Genomic DNA, 22,892 nt, shown 5'->3' with positions numbered 1-22,892 from the left:
CTAGTGCTAAGCAGGGCCTCCTTTTGCTTGGATGCAAGATGTCATACGGGCTGGCATGGACTCTCTAGTGCCCTGTTGCTCCAGCTTTCATAGAAGATGGGATACGGTTGGGCACGGAGGCTCCAGTTCACTGCTGTACCACCTCTGACAGATGAGCCGTCATCAGCTCCCTTCTGACAATGCTTTCAGTTTTCAGGCCCCTGGGGTTCAGCTGCAGCGCCACCGGCCGCACTGTGTTCTAATGCCAATTTGGAGCCGTTACCCCGGGCCCGGGCCTGTGGCTGCTTTGAGATGCCCATAATGAATCGCCTTGCGGGTGGTGCTACACTAACCGTAAAGCTACAGTGTCAGTCAATCGCAGCGCTTGCTTAGTGACGCACGCTAAGGAGCTGGTGGAATAAGCAGATAGGCAGGTGACAAAGCCACTGTTTTTCCAATGGCAATCTCCTAACGGTTCATTTCGGTTGGCTCTTTCGGGGTTTTCAGCACGCGGAGCTAATATTTCGGCACGAATTTTGCGTTCTGTTGTGATAAGTAAAATGCGCGCGTCTCCCTAAGAGCAAAGACTCTGCGGTTGGCGGCATAGAGATAGCGCTCAGGTTTACAGTCACGATTGGGCGGTACTATGGGTCAACCGCCACAACGGCAAGGGGGTGCGGCAGTGGAGCTGTGAGGCCCGGCGAGCCAAGCCAGGTGAGGGTCAGCGTCACCCATAGCCACCTACGTTTTTGGTGGCTAACAGCGTGGTGGGCAATGCAGCGTTCGGGTCCCGGGTAAAAATGGCGCCTTGGCGACATGTGCAGAATGTAAGAGGCCTGTAATGATTTTCTCTGGTCTTCTGTATGTGCAAACTGTTTGGGTTAAATGGACGTCCACGGGAGTGCGGTAGGGAGATTGCAGTGTGTAACGGAACTATGTTGTGCTGTGATGGTTTGAGTTTTGTCGGTTTTGAATTCTTCTCTAATTAGAGTAAAAGGCTGTGAAATGAGCGGTTAATTTGTTACAGAGCCCAGAGGGTCGGGTGTGGTAGGAAGCCTAGGCCACTAAGGTAAAAGTAGAGCGCGCCGGGCAGTAATCCGCCTAGTCGCGATGGTGGTAAACGACTTTCGCTGTCACTCTACCCCCCAGTGGGTACTGGGTACTCATTGCACCGACCTCGGAAGGACAGAAGGCTGAGTCGACCCTGAGCCGGCTACCTGACGTACACGGGGTTTGAACCCGCACATCTCAGGTCGTGAAGCGAGAGCTTAGCACTGCGCCACACGAGGCTCACAATGTAACTAGGTGCCCGTTTACATCTATAATCCTGGTCCAGTGTCTAGCTTGGAAACGAGATGCCATATAGACAGGCGTGGAGGCTCTGGTACCCTGCCGTACCGCCTCTAGCTTGGATACAAGATGTGCTACGGTGTGGTGGGGCCTGGATGCTGTAGTGCTAAGTTGGGCCACCTCTTGCTTGGATTCAGAATGTGATACGGGCGGGCATGGAATCCCTAGTGCCCTGCTGGGACACCTCCAGCTTTCGTATAAGATGTGATACGGGGGTGGGAGAAGGGGAAGGTAGCTGCAGCAGCCTGTTTCACCGCCTTTAGCTTGGATACGAGATGTGATCCCGGGGGGCATGGATGCTCTAGTGCTAAGCAGGGCCTCCTTTTGCTTGGATGCAAGATGTCATACGGGCTGGCATGGACTCTCTAGTGCCCTGTTGCTCCAGCTTTCATAGAAGATGGGATACGGTTGGGCACGGAGGCTCCAGTTCACTGCTGTACCACCTCTGACAGATGAGCCGTCATCAGCTCCCTTCTGACAATGCTTTCAGTTTTCAGGCCCCTGGGGTTCAGCTGCAGCGCCACCGGCCGCACTGTGTTCTAATGCCAATTTGGAGCCGTTACCCCGGGCCCGGGCCTGTGGCTGCTTTGAGATGCCCATAATGAATCGCCTTGCGGGTGGTGCTACACTAACCGTAAAGCTACAGTGTCAGTCAATCGCAGCGCTTGCTTAGTGACGCACGCTAAGGAGCTGGTGGAATAAGCAGATAGGCAGGTGACAAAGCCACTGTTTTTCCAATGGCAATCTCCTAACGGTTCATTTCGGTTGGCTCTTTCGGGGTTTTCAGCACGCGGAGCTAATATTTCGGCACGAATTTTGCGTTCTGTTGTGATAAGTAAAATGCGCGCGTCTCCCTAAGAGCAAAGACTCTGCGGTTGGCGGCATAGAGATAGCGCTCAGGTTTACAGTCACGATTGGGCGGTACTATGGGTCAACCGCCACAACGGCAAGGGGGTGCGGCAGTGGAGCTGTGAGGCCCGGCGAGCCAAGCCAGGTGAGGGTCAGCGTCACCCATAGCCACCTACGTTTTTGGTGGCTAACAGCGTGGTGGGCAATGCAGCGTTCGGGTTCCAGGTAAAAATGGCGCCTTGGCGACATGTGCAGAATGTAAGAGGCCTGTAATGATTTTCTCTGGTCTTCTGTATGTGCAAACTGTTTGGGTTAAATGGACGTCCACGGGAGTGCGGTAGGGAGATTGCAGTGTGTAACGGAACTATGTTGTGCTGTGATGGTTTGAGTTTTGTCGGTTTTGAATTCTTCTCTAATTAGAGTAAAAGGCTGTGAAATGAGCGGTTAATTTGTTACAGAGCCCAGAGGGTCGGGTGTGGTAGGAAGCCTAGGCCACTAAGGTAAAAGTAGAGCGCGCCGGGCAGTAATCCGCCTAGTCGCGATGGTGGTAAACGACTTTAGCTGTCACTCTACCCCCCAGTGGGTACTGGGTACTCATTGCACCGACCTCGGAAGGACAGAAGGCTGAGTCGACCCTGAGCCGGCTACCTGACGTACACGGGGTTTGAACCCGCACATCTCAGGTCGTGAAGCGAGAGCTTAGCACTGCGCCACACGAGGCTCACAATGTAACTAGGTGCCCGTTTACATCTATAATCCTGGTCCAGTGTCTAGCTTGGAAACGAGATGCCATATAGACAGGCGTGGAGGCTCTGGTACCCTGCCGTACCGCCTCTAGCTTGGATACAAGATGTGCTACGGTGTGGTGGGGCCTGGATGCTGTAGTGCTAAGTTGGGCCACCTCTTGCTTGGATTCAGAATGTGATACGGGCGGGCATGGAATCCCTAGTGCCCTGCTGGGACACCTCCAGCTTTCGTATAAGATGTGATACGGGGGTGGGAGAAGGGGAAGGTAGCTGCAGCAGCCTGTTTCACCGCCTTTAGCTTGGATACGAGATGTGATCCCGGGGGGCATGGATGCTCTAGTGCTAAGCAGGGCCTCCTTTTGCTTGGATGCAAGATGTCATACGGGCTGGCATGGACTCTCTAGTGCCCTGTTGCTCCAGCTTTCATAGAAGATGGGATACGGTTGGGCACGGAGGCTCCAGTTCACTGCTGTACCACCTCTGACAGATGAGCCGTCATCAGCTCCCTTCTGACAATGCTTTCAGTTTTCAGGCCCCTGGGGTTCAGCTGCAGCGCCACCGGCCGCACTGTGTTCTAATGCCAATTTGGAGCCGTTACCCCGGGCCCGGGCCTGTGGCTGCTTTGAGATGCCCATAATGAATCGCCTTGCGGGTGGTGCTACACTAACCGTAAAGCTACAGTGTCAGTCAATCGCAGCGCTTGCTTAGTGACGCACGCTAAGGAGCTGGTGGAATAAGCAGATAGGCAGGTGACAAAGCCACTGTTTTTCCAATGGCAATCTCCTAACGGTTCATTTCGGTTGGCTCTTTCGGGGTTTTCAGCACGCGGAGCTAATATTTCGGCACGAATTTTGCGTTCTGTTGTGATAAGTAAAATGCGCGCGTCTCCCTAAGAGCAAAGACTCTGCGGTTGGCGGCATAGAGATAGCGCTCAGGTTTACAGTCACGATTGGGCGGTACTATGGGTCAACCGCCACAACGGCAAGGGGGTGCGGCAGTGGAGCTGTGAGGCCCGGCGAGCCAAGCCAGGTGAGGGTCAGCGTCACCCATAGCCACCTACGTTTTTGGTGGCTAACAGCGTGGTGGGCAATGCAGCGTTCGGGTCCCGGGTAAAAATGGCGCCTTGGCGACATGTGCAGAATGTAAGAGGCCTGTAATGATTTTCTCTGGTCTTCTGTATGTGCAAACTGTTTGGGTTAAATGGACGTCCACGGGAGTGCGGTAGGGAGATTGCAGTGTGTAACGGAACTATGTTGTGCTGTGATGGTTTGAGTTTTGTCGGTTTTGAATTCTTCTCTAATTAGAGTAAAAGGCTGTGAAATGAGCGGTTAATTTGTTACAGAGCCCAGAGGGTCGGGTGTGGTAGGAAGCCTAGGCCACTAAGGTAAAAGTAGAGCGCGCCGGGCAGTAATCCGCCTAGTCGCGATGGTGGTAAACGACTTTAGCTGTCACTCTACCCCCCAGTGGGTACTGGGTACTCATTGCACCGACCTCGGAAGGACAGAAGGCTGAGTCGACCCTGAGCCGGCTACCTGACGTACACGGGGTTTGAACCCGCACATCTCAGGTCGTGAAGCGAGAGCTTAGCACTGCGCCACACGAGGCTCACAATGTAACTAGGTGCCCGTTTACATCTATAATCCTGGTCCAGTGTCTAGCTTGGAAACGAGATGCCATATAGACAGGCGTGGAGGCTCTGGTACCCTGCCGTACCGCCTCTAGCTTGGATACAAGATGTGCTACGGTGTGGTGGGGCCTGGATGCTGTAGTGCTAAGTTGGGCCACCTCTTGCTTGGATTCAGAATGTGATACGGGCGGGCATGGAATCCCTAGTGCCCTGCTGGGACACCTCCAGCTTTCGTATAAGATGTGATACGGGGGTGGGAGAAGGGGAAGGTAGCTGCAGCAGCCTGTTTCACCGCCTTTAGCTTGGATACGAGATGTGATCCCGGGGGGCATGGATGCTCTAGTGCTAAGCAGGGCCTCCTTTTGCTTGGATGCAAGATGTCATACGGGCTGGCATGGACTCTCTAGTGCCCTGTTGCTCCAGCTTTCATAGAAGATGGGATACGGTTGGGCACGGAGGCTCCAGTTCACTGCTGTACCACCTCTGACAGATGAGCCGTCATCAGCTCCCTTCTGACAATGCTTTCAGTTTTCAGGCCCCTGGGGTTCAGCTGCAGCGCCACCGGCCGCACTGTGTTCTAATGCCAATTTGGAGCCGTTACCCCGGGCCCGGGCCTGTGGCTGCTTTGAGATGCCCATAATGAATCGCCTTGCGGGTGGTGCTACACTAACCGTAAAGCTACAGTGTCAGTCAATCGCAGCGCTTGCTTAGTGACGCACGCTAAGGAGCTGGTGGAATAAGCAGATAGGCAGGTGACAAAGCCACTGTTTTTCCAATGGCAATCTCCTAACGGTTCATTTCGGTTGGCTCTTTCGGGGTTTTCAGCACGCGGAGCTAATATTTCGGCACGAATTTTGCGTTCTGTTGTGATAAGTAAAATGCGCGCGTCTCCCTAAGAGCAAAGACTCTGCGGTTGGCGGCATAGAGATAGCGCTCAGGTTTACAGTCACGATTGGGCGGTACTATGGGTCAACCGCCACAACGGCAAGGGGGTGCGGCAGTGGAGCTGTGAGGCCCGGCGAGCCAAGCCAGGTGAGGGTCAGCGTCACCCATAGCCACCTACGTTTTTGGTGGCTAACAGCGTGGTGGGCAATGCAGCGTTCGGGTTCCAGGTAAAAATGGCGCCTTGGCGACATGTGCAGAATGTAAGAGGCCTGTAATGATTTTCTCTGGTCTTCTGTATGTGCAAACTGTTTGGGTTAAATGGACGTCCACGGGAGTGCGGTAGGGAGATTGCAGTGTGTAACGGAACTATGTTGTGCTGTGATGGTTTGAGTTTTGTCGGTTTTGAATTCTTCTCTAATTAGAGTAAAAGGCTGTGAAATGAGCGGTTAATTTGTTACAGAGCCCAGAGGGTCGGGTGTGGTAGGAAGCCTAGGCCACTAAGGTAAAAGTAGAGCGCGCCGGGCAGTAATCCGCCTAGTCGCGATGGTGGTAAACGACTTTAGCTGTCACTCTACCCCCCAGTGGGTACTGGGTACTCATTGCACCGACCTCGGAAGGACAGAAGGCTGAGTCGACCCTGAGCCGGCTACCTGACATACACGGGGTTTGAACCCGCACATCTCAGGTCGTGAAGCGAGAGCTTAGCACTGCGCCACACGAGGCTCACAATGTAACTAGGTGCCCGTTTACATCTATAATCCTGGTCCAGTGTCTAGCTTGGAAACGAGATGCCATATAGACAGGCGTGGAGGCTCTGGTACCCTGCCGTACCGCCTCTAGCTTGGATACAAGATGTGCTACGGTGTGGTGGGGCCTGGATGCTGTAGTGCTAAGTTGGGCCACCTCTTGCTTGGATTCAGAATGTGATACGGGCGGGCATGGAATCCCTAGTGCCCTGCTGGGACACCTCCAGCTTTCGTATAAGATGTGATACGGGGGTGGGAGAAGGGGAAGGTAGCTGCAGCAGCCTGTTTCACCGCCTTTAGCTTGGATACGAGATGTGATCCCGGGGGGCATGGATGCTCTAGTGCTAAGCAGGGCCTCCTTTTGCTTGGATGCAAGATGTCATACGGGCTGGCATGGACTCTCTAGTGCCCTGTTGCTCCAGCTTTCATAGAAGATGGGATACGGTTGGGCACGGAGGCTCCAGTTCACTGTTGTACCACCTCTGACAGATGAGCCGTCATCAGCTCCCTTCCGACAATGCTTTCAGTTTTCAGGCCCCTGGGGTTCAGCTGCAGCGCCACCGGCCGCACTGTGTTCTAATGCCAATTTGGAGCCGTTACCCCGGGCCCGGGCCTGTGGCTGCTTTGAGATGCCCATAATGAATCGCCTTGCGGGTGGTGCTACACTAACCGTAAAGCTACAGTGTCAGTCAATCGCAGCGCTTGCTTAGTGACGCACGCTAAGGAGCTGGTGGAATAAGCAGATAGGCAGGTGACAAAGCCACTGTTTTTCCAATGGCAATCTCCTAACGGTTAATTTCGGTTGGCTCTTTCGGGGTTTTCAGCACGCGGAGCTAATATTTCGGCACGAATTTTGCGTTCTGTTGTGATAAGTAAAATGCGCGCGTCTCCCTAAGGGCAAAGACTCTGCGGTTGGCGGCATAGAGATAGCGCTCAGGTTTACAGTCACGATTGGGCGGTACTATGGGTCAACCGCCACAACGGCAAGGGGGTGCGGCAGTGGAGCTGTGAGGCCCGGCGAGCCAAGCCAGGTGAGGGTCAGCGTCACCCATAGCCACCTACGTTTTTGGTGGCTAACAGCGTGGTGGGCAATGCAGCGTTCGGGTTCCAGGTAAAAATGGCGCCTTGGCGACATGTGCAGAATGTAAGAGGCCTGTAATGATTTTCTCTGGTCTTCTGTATGTGCAAACTGTTTGGGTAAAATGGACGTCCACGGGAGTGCGGTAGGGAGATTGCAGTGTGTAACGGAACTATGTTGTGCTGTGATGGTTTGAGTTTTGTCGGTTTTGAATTCTTCTCTAATTAGAGTAAAAGGCTGTGAAATGAGCGGTTAATTTGTTACAGAGCCCAGAGGGTCGGGTGTGGTAGGAAGCCTAGGCCACTAAGGTAAAAGTAGAGCGCGCCGGGCAGTAATCCGCCTAGTCGCGATGGTGGTAAACGACTTTAGCTGTCACTCTACCCCCCAGTGGGTACTGGGTACTCATTGCACCGACCTCGGAAGGACAGAAGGCTGAGTCGACCCTGAGCCGGCTACCTGACGTACACGGGGTTTGAACCCGCACATCTCAGGTCGTGAAGCGAGAGCTTAGCACTGCGCCACACGAGGCTCACAATGTAACTAGGTGCCCGTTTACATCTATAATCCTGGTCCAGTGTCTAGCTTGGAAACGAGATGCCATATAGACAGGCGTGGAGGCTCTGGTACCCTGCCGTACCGCCTCTAGCTTGGATACAAGATGTGCTACGGTGTGGTGGGGCCTGGATGCTGTAGTGCTAAGTTGGGCCACCTCTTGCTTGGATTCAGAATGTGATACGGGCGGGCATGGAATCCCTAGTGCCCTGCTGGGACACCTCCAGCTTTCGTATAAGATGTGATACGGGGGTGGGAGAAGGGGAAGGTAGCTGCAGCAGCCTGTTTCACCGCCTTTAGCTTGGATACGAGATGTGATCCCGGGGGGCATGGATGCTCTAGTGCTAAGCAGGGCCTCCTTTTGCTTGGATGCAAGATGTCATACGGGCTGGCATGGACTCTCTAGTGCCCTGTTGCTCCAGCTTTCATAGAAGATGGGATACGGTTGGGCACGGAGGCTCCAGTTCACTGCTGTACCACCTCTGACAGATGAGCCGTCATCAGCTCCCTTCTGACAATGCTTTCAGTTTTCAGGCCCCTGGGGTTCAGCTGCAGCGCCACCGGCCGCACTGTGTTCTAATGCCAATTTGGAGCCGTTACCCCGGGCCCGGGCCTGTGGCTGCTTTGAGATGCCCATAATGAATCGCCTTGCGGGTGGTGCTACACTAACCGTAAAGCTACAGTGTCAGTCAATCGCAGCGCTTGCTTAGTGACGCACGCTAAGGAGCTGGTGGAATAAGCAGATAGGCAGGTGACAAAGCCACTGTTTTTCCAATGGCAATCTCCTAACGGTTCATTTCGGTTGGCTCTTTCGGGGTTTTCAGCACGCGGAGCTAATATTTCGGCACGAATTTTGCGTTCTGTTGTGATAAGTAAAATGCGCGCGTCTCCCTAAGAGCAAAGACTCTGCGGTTGGCGGCATAGAGATAGCGCTCAGGTTTACAGTCACGATTGGGCGGTACTATGGGTCAACCGCCACAACGGCAAGGGGGTGCGGCAGTGGAGCTGTGAGGCCCGGCGAGCCAAGCCAGGTGAGGGTCAGCGTCACCCATAGCCACCTACGTTTTTGGTGGCTAACAGCGTGGTGGGCAATGCAGCGTTCGGGTCCCGGGTAAAAATGGCGCCTTGGCGACATGTGCAGAATGTAAGAGGCCTGTAATGATTTTCTCTGGTCTTCTGTATGTGCAAACTGTTTGGGTTAAATGGACGTCCACGGGAGTGCGGTAGGGAGATTGCAGTGTGTAACGGAACTATGTTGTGCTGTGATGGTTTGAGTTTTGTCGGTTTTGAATTCTTCTCTAATTAGAGTAAAAGGCTGTGAAATGAGCGGTTAATTTGTTACAGAGCCCAGAGGGTCGGGTGTGGTAGGAAGCCTAGGCCACTAAGGTAAAAGTAGAGCGCGCCGGGCAGTAATCCGCCTAGTCGCGATGGTGGTAAACGACTTTAGCTGTCACTCTACCCCCCAGTGGGTACTGGGTACTCATTGCACCGACCTCGGAAGGACAGAAGGCTGAGTCGACCCTGAGCCGGCTACCTGACGTACACGGGGTTTGAACCCGCACATCTCAGGTCGTGAAGCGAGAGCTTAGCACTGCGCCACACGAGGCTCACAATGTAACTAGGTGCCCGTTTACATCTATAATCCTGGTCCAGTGTCTAGCTTGGAAACGAGATGCCATATAGACAGGCGTGGAGGCTCTGGTACCCTGCCGTACCGCCTCTAGCTTGGATACAAGATGTGCTACGGTGTGGTGGGGCCTGGATGCTGTAGTGCTAAGTTGGGCCACCTCTTGCTTGGATTCAGAATGTGATACGGGCGGGCATGGAATCCCTAGTGCCCTGCTGGGACACCTCCAGCTTTCGTATAAGATGTGATACGGGGGTGGGAGAAGGGGAAGGTAGCTGCAGCAGCCTGTTTCACCGCCTTTAGCTTGGATACGAGATGTGATCCCGGGGGGCATGGATGCTCTAGTGCTAAGCAGGGCCTCCTTTTGCTTGGATGCAAGATGTCATACGGGCTGGCATGGACTCTCTAGTGCCCTGTTGCTCCAGCTTTCATAGAAGATGGGATACGGTTGGGCACGGAGGCTCCAGTTCACTGCTGTACCACCTCTGACAGATGAGCCGTCATCAGCTCCCTTCTGACAATGCTTTCAGTTTTCAGGCCCCTGGGGTTCAGCTGCAGCGCCACCGGCCGCACTGTGTTCTAATGCCAATTTGGAGCCGTTACCCCGGGCCCGGGCCTGTGGCTGCTTTGAGATGCCCATAATGAATCGCCTTGCGGGTGGTGCTACACTAACCGTAAAGCTACAGTGTCAGTCAATCGCAGCGCTTGCTTAGTGACGCACGCTAAGGAGCTGGTGGAATAAGCAGATAGGCAGGTGACAAAGCCACTGTTTTTCCAATGGCAATCTCCTAACGGTTCATTTCGGTTGGCTCTTTCGGGGTTTTCAGCACGCGGAGCTAATATTTCGGCACGAATTTTGCGTTCTGTTGTGATAAGTAAAATGCGCGCGTCTCCCTAAGAGCAAAGACTCTGCGGTTGGCGGCATAGAGATAGCGCTCAGGTTTACAGTCACGATTGGGCGGTACTATGGGTCAACCGCCACAACGGCAAGGGGGTGCGGCAGTGGAGCTGTGAGGCCCGGCGAGCCAAGCCAGGTGAGGGTCAGCGTCACCCATAGCCACCTACGTTTTTGGTGGCTAACAGCGTGGTGGGCAATGCAGCGTTCGGGTTCCAGGTAAAAATGGCGCCTTGGCGACATGTGCAGAATGTAAGAGGCCTGTAATGATTTTCTCCGGTCTTCTGTATGTGCAAACTGTTTGGGTTAAATGGACGTCCACGGGAGTGCGGTAGGGAGATTGCAGTGTGTAACGGAACTATGTTGTGCTGTGATGGTTTGAGTTTTGTCGGTTTTGAATTCTTCTCTAATTAGAGTAAAAGGCTGTGAAATGAGCGGTTAATTTGTTACAGAGCCCAGAGGGTCGGGTGTGGTAGGAAGCCTAGGCCACTAAGGTAAAAGTAGAGCGCGCCGGGCAGTAATCCGCCTAGTCGCGATGGTGGTAAACGACTTTAGCTGTCACTCTACCCCCCAGTGGGTACTGGGTACTCATTGCACCGACCTCGGAAGGACAGAAGGCTGAGTCGACCCTGAGCCGGCTACCTGACGTACACGGGGTTTGAACCCGCACATCTCAGGTCGTGAAGCGAGAGCTTAGCACTGCGCCACACGAGGCTCACAATGTAACTAGGTGCCCGTTTACATCTATAATCCTGGTCCAGTGTCTAGCTTGGAAACGAGATGCCATATAGACAGGCGTGGAGGCTCTGGTACCCTGCCGTACCGCCTCTAGCTTGGATACAAGATGTGCTACGGTGTGGTGGGGCCTGGATGCTGTAGTGCTAAGTTGGGCCACCTCTTGCTTGGATTCAGAATGTGATACGGGCGGGCATGGAATCCCTAGTGCCCTGCTGGGACACCTCCAGCTTTCGTATAAGATGTGATACGGGGGTGGGAGAAGGGGAAGGTAGCTGCAGCAGCCTGTTTCACCGCCTTTAGCTTGGATACGAGATGTGATCCCGGGGGGCATGGATGCTCTAGTGCTAAGCAGGGCCTCCTTTTGCTTGGATGCAAGATGTCATACGGGCTGGCATGGACTCTCTAGTGCCCTGTTGCTCCAGCTTTCATAGAAGATGGGATACGGTTGGGCACGGAGGCTCCAGTTCACTGCTGTACCACCTCTGACAGATGAGCCGTCATCAGCTCCCTTCTGACAATGCTTTCAGTTTTCAGGCCCCTGGGGTTCAGCTGCAGCGCCACCGGCCGCACTGTGTTCTAATGCCAATTTGGAGCCGTTACCCCGGGCCCGGGCCTGTGGCTGCTTTGAGATGCCCATAATGAATCGCCTTGCGGGTGGTGCTACACTAACCGTAAAGCTACAGTGTCAGTCAATCGCAGCGCTTGCTTAGTGACGCACGCTAAGGAGCTGGTGGAATAAGCAGATAGGCAGGTGACAAAGCCACTGTTTTTCCAATGGCAATCTCCTAACGGTTCATTTCGGTTGGCTCTTTCGGGGTTTTCAGCACGCGGAGCTAATATTTCGGCACGAATTTTGCGTTCTGTTGTGATAAGTAAAATGCGCGCGTCTCCCTAAGAGCAAAGACTCTGCGGTTGGCGGCATAGAGATAGCGCTCAGGTTTACAGTCACGATTGGGCGGTACTATGGGTCAACCGCCACAACGGCAAGGGGGTGCGGCAGTGGAGCTGTGAGGCCCGGCGAGCCAAGCCAGGTGAGGGTCAGCGTCACCCATAGCCACCTACGTTTTTGGTGGCTAACAGCGTGGTGGGCAATGCAGCGTTCGGGTTCCAGGTAAAAATGGCGCCTTGGCGACATGTGCAGAATGTAAGAGGCCTGTAATGATTTTCTCCGGTCTTCTGTATGTGCAAACTGTTTGGGTTAAATGGACGTCCACGGGAGTGCGGTAGGGAGATTGCAGTGTGTAACGGAACTATGTTGTGCTGTGATGGTTTGAGTTTTGTCGGTTTTGAATTCTTCTCTAATTAGAGTAAAAGGCTGTGAAATGAGCGGTTAATTTGTTACAGAGCCCAGAGGGTCGGGTGTGGTAGGAAGCCTAGGCCACTAAGGTAAAAGTAGAGCGCGCCGGGCAGTAATCCGCCTAGTCGCGATGGTGGTAAACGACTTTAGCTGTCACTCTACCCCCCAGTGGGTACTGGGTACTCATTGCACCGACCTCGGAAGGACAGAAGGCTGAGTCGACCCTGAGCCGGCTACCTGACGTACACGGGGTTTGAACCCGCACATCTCAGGTCGTGAAGCGAGAGCTTAGCACTGCGCCACACGAGGCTCACAATGTAACTAGGTGCCCGTTTACATCTATAATCCTGGTCCAGTGTCTAGCTTGGAAACGAGATGCCATATAGACAGGCGTGGAGGCTCTGGTACCCTGCCGTACCGCCTCTAGCTTGGATACAAGATGTGCTACGGTGTGGTGGGGCCTGGATGCTGTAGTGCTAAGTTGGGCCACCTCTTGCTTGGATTCAGAATGTGATACGGGCGGGCATGGAATCCCTAGTGCCCTGCTGGGACACCTCCAGCTTTCGTATAAGATGTGATACGGGGGTGGGAGAAGGGGAAGGTAGCTGCAGCAGCCTGTTTCACCGCCTTTAGCTTGGATACGAGATGTGATCCCGGGGGGCATGGATGCTCTAGTGCTAAGCAGGGCCTCCTTTTGCTTGGATGCAAGATGTCATACGGGCTGGCATGGACTCTCTAGTGCCCTGTTGCTCCAGCTTTCATAGAAGATGGGATACGGTTGGGCACGGAGGCTCCAGTTCACTGCTGTACCACCTCTGACAGATGAGCCGTCATCAGCTCCCTTCCGACAATGCTTTCAGTTTTCAGGCCCCTGGGGTTCAGCTGCAGCGCCACCGGCCGCACTGTGTTCTAATGCCAATTTGGAGCCGTTACCCCGGGCCCGGGCCTGTGGCTGCTTTGAGATGCCCATAATGAATCGCCTTGCGGGTGGTGCTACACTAACCGTAAAGCTACAGTGTCAGTCAATCGCAGCGCTTGCTTAGTGACGCACGCTAAGGAGCTGGTGGAATAAGCAGATAGGCAGGTGACAAAGCCACTGTTTTTCCAATGGCAATCTCCTAACGGTTAATTTCGGTTGGCTCTTTCGGGGTTTTCAGCACGCGGAGCTAATATTTCGGCACGAATTTTGCGTTCTGTTGTGATAAGTAAAATGCGCGCGTCTCCCTAAGGGCAAAGACTCTGCGGTTGGCGGCATAGAGATAGCGCTCAGGTTTACAGTCACGATTGGGCGGTACTATGGGTCAACCGCCACAACGGCAAGGGGGTGCGGCAGTGGAGCTGTGAGGCCCGGCGAGCCAAGCCAGGTGAGGGTCAGCGTCACCCATAGCCACCTACGTTTTTGGTGGCTAACAGCGTGGTGGGCAATGCAGCGTTCGGGTTCCAGGTAAAAATGGCGCCTTGGCGACATGTGCAGAATGTAAGAGGCCTGTAATGATTTTCTCTGGTCTTCTGTATGTGCAAACTGTTTGGGTAAAATGGACGTCCACGGGAGTGCGGTAGGGAGATTGCAGTGTGTAACGGAACTATGTTGTGCTGTGATGGTTTGAGTTTTGTCGGTTTTGAATTCTTCTCTAATTAGAGTAAAAGGCTGTGAAATGAGCGGTTAATTTGTTACAGAGCCCAGAGGGTCGGGTGTGGTAGGAAGCCTAGGCCACTAAGGTAAAAGTAGAGCGCGCCGGGCAGTAATCCGCCTAGTCGCGATGGTGGTAAACGACTTTAGCTGTCACTCTACCCCCCAGTGGGTACTGGGTACTCATTGCACCGACCTCGGAAGGACAGAAGGCTGAGTCGACCCTGAGCCGGCTACCTGACGTACACGGGGTTTGAACCCGCACATCTCAGGTCGTGAAGCGAGAGCTTAGCACTGCGCCACACGAGGCTCACAATGTAACTAGGTGCCCGTTTACATCTATAATCCTGGTCCAGTGTCTAGCTTGGAAACGAGATGCCATATAGACAGGCGTGGAGGCTCTGGTACCCTGCCGTACCGCCTCTAGCTTGGATACAAGATGTGCTACGGTGTGGTGGGGCCTGGATGCTGTAGTGCTAAGTTGGGCCACCTCTTGCTTGGATTCAGAATGTGATACGGGCGGGCATGGAATCCCTAGTGCCCTGCTGGGACACCTCCAGCTTTCGTATAAGATGTGATACGGGGGTGGGAGAAGGGGAAGGTAGCTGCAGCAGCCTGTTTCACCGCCTTTAGCTTGGATACGAGATGTGATCCCGGGGGGCATGGATGCTCTAGTGCTAAGCAGGGCCTCCTTTTGCTTGGATGCAAGATGTCATACGGGCTGGCATGGACTCTCTAGTGCCCTGTTGCTCCAGCTTTCATAGAAGATGGGATACGGTTGGGCACGGAGGCTCCAGTTCACTGCTGTACCACCTCTGACAGATGAGCCGTCATCAGCTCCCTTCTGACAATGCTTTCAGTTTTCAGGCCCCTGGGGTTCAGCTGCAGCGCCACCGGCCGCACTGTGTTCTAATGCCAATTTGGAGCCGTTACCCCGGGCCCGGGCCTGTGGCTGCTTTGAGATGCCCATAATGAATCGCCTTGCGGGTGGTGCTACACTAACCGTAAAGCTACAGTGTCAGTCAATCGCAGCGCTTGCTTAGTGACGCACGCTAAGGAGCTGGTGGAATAAGCAGATAGGCAGGTGACAAAGCCACTGTTTTTCCAATGGCAATCTCCTAACGGTTCATTTCGGTTGGCTCTTTCGGGGTTTTCAGCACGCGGAGCTAATATTTCGGCACGAATTTTGCGTTCTGTTGTGATAAGTAAAATGCGCGCGTCTCCCTAAGGGCAAAGACTCTGCGGTTGGCGGCATAGAGATAGCGCTCAGGTTTACAGTCACGATTGGGCGGTACTATGGGTCAACCGCCACAACGGCAAGGGGGTGCGGCAGTGGAGCTGTGAGGCCCGGCGAGCCAAGCCAGGTGAGGGTCAGCGTCACCCATAGCCACCTACGTTTTTGGTGGCTAACAGCGTGGTGGGCAATGCAGCGTTCGGGCGGTACTATGGGTCAACCGCCACAACGGCAAGGGGGTGCGGCAGTGGAGCTGTGAGGCCCGGCGAGCCAAGCCAGGTGAGGGTCAGCGTCACCCATAGCCACCTACGTTTTTGGTGGCTAACAGCGTGGTGGGCAATGCAGCGTTCGGGTTCCAGGTAAAAATGGCGCCTTGGCGACATGTGCAGAATGTAAGAGGCCTGTAATGATTTTCTCTGGTCTTCTGTATGTGCAAACTGTTTGGGTTAAATGGACGTCCACGGGAGTGCGGTAGGGAGATTGCAGTGTGTAACGGAACTATGTTGTGCTGTGATGGTTTGAGTTTTGTCGGTTTTGAATTCTTCTCTAATTAGAGTAAAAGGCTGTGAAATGAGCGGTTAATTTTGTTACAGAGCCCAGAGGGTCGGGTGTGGTAGGAAGCCTAGGCCACTAAGGTAAAAGTAGAGCGCGCCGGGCAGTAATCCGCCTAGTCGCGATGGTGGTAAACGACTTTAGCTGTCACTCTACCCCCAGTGGGTACTGGGTACTCATTGCACCGACCTCGGAAGGACAGAAGGCTGAGTCGACCCTGAGCCGGCTACCTGACGTACACGGGGTTTGAACCCGCACATCTCAGGTCGTGAAGCGAGAGCTTAGCACTGCGCCACACGAGGCTCACAATGTAACTAGGTGCCCGTTTACATCTATAATCCTGGTCCAGTGTCTAGCTGGGAAACGAGATGCCATATAGACAGGCGTGGAGGCTCTGGTACCCTGCCGTACCGCCTCTAGCTTGGATACAAGATGTGCTACGGTGTGGTGGGGCCTGGATGCTGTAGTGCTAAGTTGGGCCACCTCTTGCTTGGATTCAGAATGTGATACGGGCGGGCATGGAATCCCTAGTGCCCTGCTGGGACACCTCCAGCTTTCGTATAAGATGTGATACGGGGGTGGGAGAAGGGGAAGGTAGCTGCAGCAGCCTGTTTCACCGCCTTTAGCTTGGATACGAGATGTGATCCCGGGGGGCATGGATGCTCTAGTGCTAAGCAGGGCCTCCTTTTGCTTGGATGCAAGATGTCATACGGGCTGGCATGGACTCTCTAGTGCCCTGTTGCTCCAGCTTTCATAGAAGATGGGATACGGTTGGGCACGGAGGCTCCAGTTCACTGCTGTACCACCTCTGACAGATGAGCCGTCATCAGCTCCCTTCTGACAATGCTTTCAGTTTTCAGGCCCCTGGGGTTCAGCTGCAGCGCCACCGGCCGCACTGTGTTCTAATGCCAATTTGGAGCCGTTACCCCGGGCCCGGGCCTGTGGCTGCTTTGAGATGCCCATAATGAATCGCCTTGCGGGTGGTGCTACACTAACCGTAAAGCTACAGTGTCAGTCAATCGCAGCGCTTGCTTAGTGACGCACGCTAAGGAGCTGGTGGAATAAGCAGATAGGCAGGTGACAAAGCCACTGTTTTTCCAATGGCAATCTCCTAACGGTTCATTTCGGTTGGCTCTTTCGGGGTTTTCAGCACGCGGAGCTAATATTTCGGCACGAATTTTGCGTTCTGTTGTGATAAGTAAAATGCGCGCGTCTCCCTAAGGGCAAAGACTCTGCGGTTGGCGGCATAGAGATAGCGCTCAGGTTTACAGTCACGATTGGGCGGTACTATGGGTCAACCGCCACAACGGCAAGGGGGTGCGGCAGTGGAGCTGTGAGGCCCGGCGAGCCAAGCCAGGTGAGGGTCAGCGTCACCCATAGCCACCTACGTTTTTGGTGGCTAACAGCGTGGTGGGCAATGCAGCGTTCGGGTTCCAGGTAAAAATGGCGCCTTGGCGACATGTGCAGAATGTAAGAGGCCTGTAATGATTTTCTCTGGTCTTCTGTATGTGCAAACTGTTTGGGTTAAATGGACGTCCACGGGAGTGCGGTAGGGAGATTGCAGTGTGTAACGGAACTATGTTGTGCTGTGATGGTTTGAGTTTTGTCGGTTTTGAATTCTTCTCTAATTAGAGTAAAAGGCTGTGAAATGAGCGGTTAATTTGTTACAGAGCCCAGAGGGTCGGGTGTGGTAGGAAGCCTAGGCCACTAAGGTAAAAGTAGAGCGCGCCGGGCAGTAATCCGCCTAGTCGCGATGGTGGTAAACGACTTTAGCTGTCACTCTACCCCCCAGTGGGTACTGGGTACTCATTGCACCGACCTCGGAAGGACAGAAGGCTGAGTCGACCCTGAGGCGGCTACCTGACGTACACGGGGTTTGAACCCGCACATCTCAGGTCGTGAAGCGAGAGCTTAGCACTGCGCCACACGAGGCTCACAATGTAACTAGGTGCCCGTTTACATCTATAATCCTGGTCCAGTGTCTAGCTTGGAAACGAGATGCCATATAGACAGGCGTGGAGGCTCTGGTACCCTGCCGTACCGCCTCTAGCTTGGATACAAGATGTGCTACGGTGTGGTGGGGCCTGGATGCTGTAGTGCTAAGTTGGGCCACCTCTTGCTTGGATTCAGAATGTGATACGGGCGGGCATGGAATCCCTAGTGCCCTGCTGGGACACCTCCAGCTTTCGTATAAGATGTGATACGGGGGTGGGAGAAGGGGAAGGTAGCTGCAGCAGCCTGTTTCACCGCCTTTAGCTTGGATACGAGATGTGATCCCGGGGGGCATGGATGCTCTAGTGCTAAGCAGGGCCTCCTTTTGCTTGGATGCAAGATGTCATACGGGCTGGCATGGACTCTCTAGTGCCCTGTTGCTCCAGCTTTCATAGAAGATGGGATACGGTTGGGCACGGAGGCTCCAGTTCACTGCTGTACCACCTCTGACAGATGAGCCGTCATCAGCTCCCTTCTGACAATGCTTTCAGTTTTCAGGCCCCTGGGGTTCAGCTGCAGCGCCACCGGCCGCACTGTGTTCTAATGCCAATTTGGAGCCGTTACCCCGGGCCCGGGCCTGTGGCTGCTTTGAGATGCCCATAATGAATCGCCTTGCGGGTGGTGCTACACTAACCGTAAAGCTACAGTGTCAGTCAATCGCAGCGCTTGCTTAGTGACGCACGCTAAGGAGCTGGTGGAATAAGCAGATAGGCAGGTGACAAAGCCACTGTTTTTCCAATGGCAATCTCCTAACGGTTCATTTCGGTTGGCTCTTTCGGGGTTTTCAGCACGCGGAGCTAATATTTCGGCACGAATTTTGCGTTCTGTTGTGATAAGTAAAATGCGCGCGTCTCCCTAAGGGCAAAGACTCTGCGGTTGGCGGCATAGAGATAGCGCTCAGGTTTACAGTCACGATTGGGCGGTACTATGGGTCAACCGCCACAACGGCAAGGGGGTGCGGCAGTGGAGCTGTGAGGCCCGGCGAGCCAAGCCAGGTGAGGGTCAGCGTCACCCATAGCCACCTACGTTTTTGGTGGCTAACAGCGTGGTGGGCAATGCAGCGTTCGGGTTCCAGGTAAAAATGGCGCCTTGGCGACATGTGCAGAATGTAAGAGGCCTGTAATGATTTTCTCTGGTCTTCTGTATGTGCAAACTGTTTGGGTTAAATGGACGTCCACGGGAGTGCGGTAGGGAGATTGCAGTGTGTAACGGAACTATGTTGTGCTGTGATGGTTTGAGTTTTGTCGGTTTTGAATTCTTCTCTAATTAGAGTAAAAGGCTGTGAAATGAGCGGTTAATTTGTTACAGAGCCCAGAGGGTCGGGTGTGGTAGGAAGCCTAGGCCACTAAGGTAAAAGTAGAGCGCGCCGGGCAGTAATCCGCCTAGTCGCGATGGTGGTAAACGACTTTAGCTGTCACTCTACCCCCCAGTGGGTACTGGGTACTCATTGCACCGACCTCGGAAGGACAGAAGGCTGAGTCGACCCTGAGCCGGCTACCTGACGTACACGGGGTTTGAACCCGCACATCTCAGGTCGTGAAGCGAGAGCTTAGCACTGCACCACACGAGGCTCACAATGTAACTAGGTGCCCGTTTACATCTATAATCCTGGTCCAGTGTCTAGCTTGGAAACGAGATGCCATATAGACAGGCGTGGAGGCTCTGGTACCCTGCCGTACCGCCTCTAGCTTGGATACAAGATGTGCTACGGTGTGGTGGGGCCTGGATGCTGTAGTGCTAAGTTGGGCCACCTCTTGCTTGGATTCAGAATGTGATACGGGCGGGCATGGAATCCCTAGTGCCCTGCTGGGACACCTCCAGCTTTCGTATAAGATGTGATACGGGGGTGGGAGAAGGGGAAGGTAGCTGCAGCAGCCTGTTTCACCGCCTTTAGCTTGGATACGAGATGTGATCCCGGGGGGCATGGATGCTCTAGTGCTAAGCAGGGCCTCCTTTTGCTTGGATGCAAGATGTCATACGGGCTGGCATGGACTCTCTAGTGCCCTGTTGCTCCAGCTTTCATAGAAGATGGGATACGGTTGGGCACGGAGGCTCCAGTTCACTGTTGTACCACCTCTGACAGATGAGCTGTCATCAGCTCCCTTCCGACAATGCTTTCAGTTTTCAGGCCCCTGGGGTTCAGCTGCAGCGCCACCGGCCGCACTGTGTTCTAATGCCAATTTGGAGCCGTTACCCCGGGCCCGGGCCTGTGGCTGCTTTGAGATGCCCATAATGAATCGCCTTGCGGGTGGTGCTACACTAACCGTAAAGCTACAGTGTCAGTCAATCGCAGCGCTTGCTTAGTGACGCACGCTAAGGAGCTGGTGGAATAAGCAGATAGGCAGGTGACAAAGCCACTGTTTTTCCAATGGCAATCTCCTAACGGTTCATTTCGGTTGGCTCTTTCGGGGTTTTCAGCACGCGGAGCTAATATTTCGGCACGAATTTTGCGTTCTGTTGTGATAAGTAAAATGCGCGCGTCTCCCTAAGGGCAAAGACTCTGCGGTTGGCGGCATAGAGATAGCGCTCAGGTTTACAGTCACGATTGGGCGGTACTATGGGTCAACCGCCACAACGGCAAGGGGGTGCGGCAGTGGAGCTGTGAGGCCCGGCGAGCCAAGCCAGGTGAGGGTCAGCGTCACCCATAGCCACCTACGTTTTTGGTGGCTAACAGCGTGGTGGGCAATGCAGCGTTCGGGTTCCAGGTAAAAATGGCGCCTTGGCGACATGTGCAGAATGTAAGAGGCCTGTAATGATTTTCTCTGGTCTTCTGTATGTGCAAACTGTTTGGGTTAAATGGACGTCCACGGGAGTGCGGTAGGGAGATTGCAGTGTGTAACGGAACTATGTTGTGCTGTGATGGTTTGAGTTTTGTCGGTTTTGAATTCTTCTCTAATTAGAGTAAAAGGCTGTGAAATGAGCGGTTAATTTGTTACAGAGCCCAGAGGGTCGGGTGTGGTAGGAAGCCTAGGCCACTAAGGTAAAAGTAGAGCGCGCCGGGCAGTAATCCGCCTAGTCGCGATGGTGGTAAACGACTTTAGCTGTCACTCTACCCCCCAGTGGGTACTGGGTACTCATTGCACCGACCTCGGAAGGACAGAAGGCTGAGTCGACCCTGAGCCGGCTACCTGACGTACACGGGGTTTGAACCCGCACATCTCAGGTCGTGAAGCGAGAGCTTAGCACTGCGCCACACGAGGCTCACAATGTAACTAGGTGCCCGTTTACATCTATAATCCTGGTCAAGTGTCTAGCTTGGAAACGAGATGCCATATAGACAGGCGTGGAGGCTCTGGTACCCTGCCGTACCGCCTCTAGCTTGGATACAAGATGTGCTACGGTGTGGTGGGGCCTGGATGCTGTAGTGCTAAGTTGGGCCACCTCTTGCTTGGATTCAGAATGTGATACGGGCGGGCATGGAATCCCTAGTGCCCTGCTGGGACACCTCCAGCTTTCGTATAAGATGTGATACGGGGGTGGGAGAAGGGGAAGGTAGCTGCAGCAGCCTGTTTCACCGCCTTTAGCTTGGATACGAGATGTGATCCCGGGGGGCATGGATGCTCTAGTGCTAAGCAGGGCCTCCTTTTGCTTGGATGCAAGATGTCATACGGGCTGGCATGGACTCTCTAGTGCCCTGTTGCTCCAGCTTTCATAGAAGATGGGATACGGTTGGGCACGGAGGCTCCAGTTCACTGCTGTACCACCTCTGACAGATGAGCCGTCATCAGCTCCCTTCTGACAATGCTCTCAGTTTTCAGGCCCCTGGGGTTCAGCTGCAGCGCCACCGGCCGCACTGTGTTCTAATGCCAATTTGGAGCCGTTACCCCGGGCCCGGGCCTGTGGCTGCTTTGAGATGCCCATAATGAATCGCCTTGCGGGTGGTGCTACACTAACCGTAAAGCTACAGTGTCAGTCAATCGCAGCGCTTGCTTAGTGACGCACGCTAAGGAGCTGGTGGAATAAGCAGATAGGCAGGTGACAAAGCCACTGTTTTTCCAATGGCAATCTCCTAACGGTTAATTTCGGTTGGCTCTTTCGGGGTTTTCAGCACGCGGAGCTAATATTTCGGCACGAATTTTGCGTTCTGTTGTGATAAGTAAAATGCGCGCGTCTCCCTAAGGGCAAAGACTCTGCGGTTGGCGGCATAGAGATAGCGCTCAGGTTTACAGTCACGATTGGGCGGTACTATGGGTCAACCGCCACAACGGCAAGGGGGTGCGGCAGTGGAGCTGTGAGGCCCGGCGAGCCAAGCCAGGTGAGGGTCAGCGTCACCCATAGCCACCTACGTTTTTGGTGGCTAACAGCGTGGTGGGCAATGCAGCGTTCGGGTTCCAGGTAAAAATGGCGCCTTGGCGACATGTGCAGAATGTAAGAGGCCTGTAATGATTTTCTCTGGTCTTCTGTATGTGCAAACTGTTTGGGTTAAATGGACGTCCACGGGAGTGCGGTAGGGAGATTGCAGTGTGTAACGGAACTATGTTGTGCTGTGATGGTTTGAGTTTTGTCGGTTTTGAATTCTTCTCTAATTAGAGTAAAAGGCTGTGAAATGAGCGGTTAATTTGTTACAGAGCCCAGAGGGTCGGGTGTGGTAGGAAGCCTAGGCCACTAAGGTAAAAGTAGAGCGCGCCGGGCAGTAATCCGCCTAGTCGCGATGGTGGTAAACGACTTTAGCTGTCACTCTACCCCCCAGTGGGTACTGGGTACTCATTGCACCGACCTCGGAAGGACAGAAGGCTGAGTCGACCCTGAGCCGGCTACCTGACGTACACGGGGTTTGAACCCGCACATCTCAGGTCGTGAAGCGAGAGCTTAGCACTGCGCCACACGAGGCTCACAATGTAACTAGGTGCCCGTTTACATCTATAATCCTGGTCAAGTGTCTAGCTTGGAAACGAGATGCCATATAGACAGGCGTGGAGGCTCTGGTACCCTGCCGTACCGCCTCTAGCTTGGATACAAGATGTGCTACGGTGTGGTGGGGCCTGGATGCTGTAGTGCTAAGTTGGGCCACCTCTTGCTTGGATTCAGAATGTGATACGGGCGGGCATGGAATCCCTAGTGCCCTGCTGGGACACCTCCAGCTTTCGTATAAGATGTGATACGGGGGTGGGAGAA

The sequence above is a fragment of the Eleutherodactylus coqui genome, chromosome 1 (genome assembly GCF_035609145.1).
Source record: "Eleutherodactylus coqui strain aEleCoq1 chromosome 1, aEleCoq1.hap1, whole genome shotgun sequence".
Lineage (NCBI taxonomy): Eukaryota > Metazoa > Chordata > Amphibia > Anura > Eleutherodactylidae > Eleutherodactylus > Eleutherodactylus coqui.
The sequence above is the reverse complement of the archived record's forward strand: the minus strand, read 5'-3'. Positions refer to the sequence as shown.